Source organism: Alnus glutinosa, chromosome 12 (genome assembly GCF_958979055.1).
Source record: "Alnus glutinosa chromosome 12, dhAlnGlut1.1, whole genome shotgun sequence".
Taxonomy (NCBI): domain Eukaryota; kingdom Viridiplantae; phylum Streptophyta; class Magnoliopsida; order Fagales; family Betulaceae; genus Alnus; species Alnus glutinosa.
In genome coordinates this window covers 99,291-105,601 of record NC_084897.1, presented here as the reverse complement: position 1 = coordinate 105,601, position 6,311 = coordinate 99,291, and positions in this window count along the sequence as shown.

Below are 6,311 nucleotides of genomic sequence, written 5' to 3'. Positions count from 1 at the left end.
CATACTTTCTCTTACTTTTCTTTTTTTAAGTTTTGATTCATAGGTTTTTTTCCTTTATTTTTTAATCGTTTTTCTATGGGGTCTTCGAATGTGTTGCTGTAAATTGTACATAGTTAAACTAATATTTTATTCAATTATTAGATTGAAAATAATTGAGAAGTAGAAAATGAAAGATCAAGAGAAACAAAGAGCAAAAGATTGAAAGTTGGGTGAAACTATTATTCTAATGAAATAATAGCTTTCTTTTTTCCCCAAGCAACCATCTCATTAGCACCCTTCCCTCCCTTTCACCTTTGTCATCCTGTAGTGCCGCATTGAACATGCAACAAGTTTCTAAGATTCATCCTGAAAGACTAGGCTCATGGATGTGGATTATTTGCACTAGCGCCAGCATATACAGTCACTTCCCTTTCACTCATCCAACGTTACTCTTAGCGAACGTGAGTTGCTAACTAAACGCATATTAAATGATAGATGTTTTTTGTCCGACCCCCTTTTTTAATATGTTATCCTGTTCCTTTACTTAATTTTGTCTATTGCACCAAAAAAAGAAAGAAGGGGCATTTTTGGGACAAACTCTTCATTCAAGGGTTCAAGTGAAGAAACTTGAGCATGTAAATAGGATGCTTGCATTAGGTGACTGAAAAGGTAAAACCATCACGTAAGAGAATTTGGTGAGAGATTGTGGGTTCGTTTGATAATGTTCTTTGGGTGGTATTTTTTGTTTTTTAGTTGAAAAAAATGTGTTGAGGTGATATATGAGTAAAAATAGCTATGAGTGTTTTTTTGAGTATTTTATGTTTGAAGTTGTTTGTGTATATGTAGATCAAAGTTGACAGAATCCAGTTAGTCAAGTAAAAATAAAAGTTAAAAATAATCAAGTTTGATCAAAATTATAATAGTATGGAGGGGAGGGCAATAAAAAAATAATAATTGAATATTGATATGATATTAAAATATTAAACAAATTAATAAATAAACACATCTAAAAGCTTGTGATGAACCTTGAATAATTGTATTGAGCAATAGTAAGAAATTGTTTATTTATTATAGTCCTTGTGGAGGATAAGAAGCTTATCAACGGACCCTGGGGGGGGGTGGCGCGCATGGGACTGATTTATTAGTTTTGTAGTTTTCTTAATTGCTTGCTGTGAAAAAAGAGAAGGAAAGCAGCTTTGAAGGGTCTTACTGTCTCAATAAAGCATGAGGGGGGAAAAAGTGGGGGGAAAGCTAAGAGGAAAAATCTGATTGTATGAACGGGTGGACAAAAAAATTGTATTATGTATCTTGTGAGGAGGTCATTAAACTTTTGAGGCTAAAATGTCAAAGTGATTATATATATATATATATTTTGGGATAAAATAATATTCACGATGCGTAAAATAGTTTATGCTTCTTATATGCGTAAATTAATTTTTGTAACTTTCCCACACCTTCGATCAGGCAATTGTGAAAGGTCCCTTTTATAAGACCTATTTGTTCAAGCCAATATTAAGTTGTCCGAACACCTACCTAGGCAGGTAAGCCTTACAAGGACCCTCTCACAATTGTTTATCTAAATTATAAACAATATTAGCAAACAATTGCACTAAATCTAAATTCCCCTTTCAAATGCTTTTTATTCTCGCACTTTCTTCCTCCTTATTTTAGCTCCTCGAATTATATAAAAATACAAAAAATATTCGATGAAGATTTTTCATTTGAAACAAAAGCTTAAAAAAAAAAACAAAATTTCGAAGCATTTTAAAGGTCGCGGTAAAAAATAACCACCGTTTTCAAAAATGTTTTCAGCTCCCAAAGAAAAAAGAAAAAGAAAAGAAAAAAATTAGGTGGAAAGAAAGGGCCTAAATCAAAACCATTTGCAGTCTTGTGTACAGTTTTATCCGTGCTTCGTCCTTCTAGCCAGCTGTTGATAATTTATTGGAGTAGTGTGTAATTGAGGAACATGTATTATTGGGATATGGAATAGATGGATGGAGCAAGAGCAACTGAGCAAGAGCAAGCCCATGAATAGGAGACGGCTTTATATAAATTCCGGAATGGCTTTAGAGGCAATCCAAGCTAATCATGATCTTGTAGACATAATGGTCAAAACCTATGAACTTTTGGCAAGTGATAATCAACCAAACACCTACAAGTGGATCTCCGACAAAAAGGAATAAAATATTTTTAGTGACCACACTTTGATGACATTCTAATCCATATCTCTTCTCAATTCATATATGCCTACTCCAACATCACTTTCCTTTTTCATTTCTTTTCCTTTTTAATACTATCCCAAACGACCCTTCCTCACTTACACTTTTGTTTCATTTGGATGGTTTGATGGATCGATGAACTGTCCGGTACCCCAACTCCAAATAATATATATTATATAATTCTGTGGCCTTAGACTTGTTTCGAGATGTCCACTTCAACCACCTTTTTCTATGCAATTTGCTTATTTTAGTAATGTTATTTATTATATTATTATTATTATTTTATTATACTGACGTGCCATTAATGTTAATGAGATATATTATACATTAATCTCTTGTTTATTTTTTTTATTCATTTTTTTTCTAAATCTGTCATTTAATTTCTTCATTTCTTGTATGGAGATAGACAAGAGATGAGAAAAAAAAAATAAAAACCAAACATTTCTTATATATTGTTAATCCACATTAAACATTAGTATAGTAAGAATATGATTGAGAATGTCACGTTAACATAGTGAGATAATGATGTGATATATATCATGCATTACTTATGTTATTTAATCGCCATTATCCTATTAATATCTCATTATGCTGACGTAGTATTGTCAGTAATCCACCATATAATACTAAAAATAATAATGGTTGATAATTGTGGATTGATAATGCATGCCACATGTAGTGAGATAGTAGTGTAGTATATAGCATTATTCTATTTAACTATGAGTAATATTACATACTACACACACATCCTACATTCATTAATTTTACTAGGCTGACGTGGCAATACTCATTAGCCTTTAGATTTACTATTTTTTTTAACAATATATGGCTGATCCAATGACTGATAGATACTGCTACATCAACTTAGTGGGATGATGGTATAGTATGTAGCATTACTCTTTAATTATTATTGTTAAATTATCACTTATTTTAAAATTTTAATTATTTAAATAATATTTTAACCCACAATTAATATTCTAGCTAACAATTATGTTCATTGATCTTGAAAATCTAATAATATTATTAGTGAACATATTAATATATTAAAAAAAGATACTTTTGGTCTGAACAAGCTCCATTCTAATAGCTTTGAAAAGAGAAAAAAACAAAAATAAAATAAAATGGGACGAGGGTTCGCTTCTTTGCCGTCATCATCTACGGATCGACTACATCTAGTGTGTTTGGTCAACAATGTGGGGGTGGGGGTGGGGGTGTGGGGGAGTGGGTGCTTGTGGAGTCGGCCGTGCATATATGATATATATTGGGCAGGACAGGAGGCCAGGGTTCCTCTTATTACTTTACTTTTCTTCTTTATTTTCTCTTTTGTAATTAGACGAAGCTTTAAACTTAAAATCTATTATAATTTCACCTCACTTTTTTACACAGTCGAACCGATCGAGACGACAATATATATTCGTCATGGATGTAGCAGAAGCAGAGGCCATGAATCTATCATCCAATGAAAAAAATGAAATGGCCGCACGCATTTTCCTGTTTACATGCATGCTTGTACATAAACCAACCATATAGGATAGGCCGCTGGGAATCCAGCTCGAGCCTCGAGTGGCATGTATGACATAAGAGATCGATAAGACTGTCGTGCCTGGAGTTTTTTTTTCTTCTTTCTAGTTTCTACAACGAGATCATTGCCTGCTATAGGTGGTTGGAGATCGATTTGGAAATATTATATATGGGCCCTTCCCACTCAACCAGAAAATTTTGGGTATAGTCTTTTTTAATTCGCGGCGGTGGATTTCCGCCCTCCAAATCTCAATATACATAAATGTTTCTTTTTTTAGTCGGGAATAACAGGATGCTGCAAGAATTTAAGAACTAGATACTAATGAATCGTTTAAAAGTTGGAATAGGATCCTCCAACCCTTTCATGGTCCATCCAATTAGTTCAATTTCTACGGTGGAATATCACAATTTCCTCCATTAATGATTCGTTTGTTTCGGTATAAAATGATTTTCGTTGTAAAATGATTTCATGCAAGTCATTTTTCAAAAAAATTATTTTTCGGTGTTTAGCGCGTATGAAAAATTACAAATGTTTTTTATATTTTTATTTAATCATTTTAATTTATAAAAATTTAATTTTATTCACAACATAAAAAATATTAATTATATATATATATATATATATATATATATATATTTGGCGTATACAGATTTTGGCAAAAGTGGCTGAAATCCGGCACAAAACGGCCGGATCCCGGCCAGTTGACCGGAAGTTGGCCGTCCTGGCCAGATCTCAGCCAGCTGGCCGAGATCCTGCTGTTATGGGGGGATCTCAGCCCGATTGGCTGGAGATTCAGCCGTTCTGGCCAGATTACGGTCAGTCTGGCCGAAATCTAGCATAGTACCGCCAGAATCTAGTGATGGAGGTTGACTGCGTCGTTTAAAAGAGGGTTGACTGCGTTTGTCATCTACGGAAAATGATTTACGCTTTTAAAAAGCGTAAATTATTTTCCGAAATTTACTAAGCATTTTTTGTTAAACGGAAATTATTTTCCAGTTAACCATTATTTTCGCTCCTACCAAACATCGAAAAATGCCGAAATCATTTTTCAGAAAATTATTTTACGCCAAAACAAACGTAGCATAAAAGTATTAGTAGTAATTTTTTTAAAATTAATTTTATTCCTTAAATAAATATAGGAAAAACTTATTAAAAACCCTTTGAAATATATTCTATTGTTGTTCTCTAAACTTAAAAGGCTATCTTTTTTTCCAGATACTTAATTTAAATAATGTTTAAATGGTATATAGAAATGATAAAAGAAATTATTGTGAAGTTTATTTGAATAAGAAAACAAAAAATAATTTAATTCTCCATATTTTAAAATAAATATAAAAAAACTTTTGCTAATAGTCTTCCATAATTCCATTATCCCATTGATGCGGGTTTCTTGGTCATGTATTTGTGATGTGCTTTGTCAAAAGTGTCATTTTAATCACTCATTTAACGTGACCAGTAGAAAGGAATATATAATTATGTACGAGCTCAAAACCTGGATTAGTATAGATTAAAAATGGCACGATTTGTCCAATTTTCTCAGTCTCAGGTTTCATGTATAGTACAATGTTAGAATTCAAAACTTAGTTTTGATATCATGCTAAATAATTAATTATTCAAAAAATTTAAATTGATAAGAAATAATAAATTTAACTATTTAATTGATACTTTGGATCAACATTTGTAAAAAGAAAAAAAAATTTAATTTTTACTGTCACATCATCACAATTATTATATGACAATTGTACAGTAGTATATTAAATAACATTACAAATATAATAATTGATAAAATTAATGGGAGGCTGAATTTTAAAAAAGGGGGTAAAATCAATAACGAAATTTCTGCGGATAGAAAAATAAGAGAAAACGGAGGGATTTAAGGAGAAAATTTAGGCGTAATTATAAAGAGATTTGAGGAATATGTTGACTCTTCAGGGACATTATTAGGAAATATTTGTTTGAAAGAAGGGGTTCAATGGTTGACTTGGAGGGTATTAAATATATGAAGTTAAGGGCATAGGCTCCACAAAGGACCACCAAAAAAAAAAAAAAAAGAAAAAAGAAAAGAAAAAAGAAAAGAAAATCAAATAGAACATACTTACCGTTTCTTTCGAGTTTCTTAAATTCAAGATTCAGTCAAAAAGCGTATTTATTCAACTAATGAACGGAAGACGCTCAGGAAAAAAATAAAAATAAAAATTAACTAATGATTTGAAGACAACTATTTTTTTTTATATAAATTAAATTAAACAAAGACTAAAGATTTATTTTATCTCCCTCATTTCTTAGATATTCATTCTGTCGTTGTTGTTTATTGACTTTTTTTTTTTTTTTTTTTTAATTTTTAATTTTTTTTTGGTAGGATTTCGTTAATTCAAATGTGTAGATAATTTTAGAACATGGGCATATATAAAAAGTTGTTTTCAAGACTAAACAACAAAATTTTAAATTTTTGCCTTGATTACCATCTGTTGAGTGTTGACGTGGTGACATCTATTCGGTCAAGCTGATTTTTATATTTCACAAAATTGCGGTAAAACTTTGAGGAGAAAAAAAAAGAAAAAAAGAAAAAGAAAAAAACAGAAGGGGTTGGC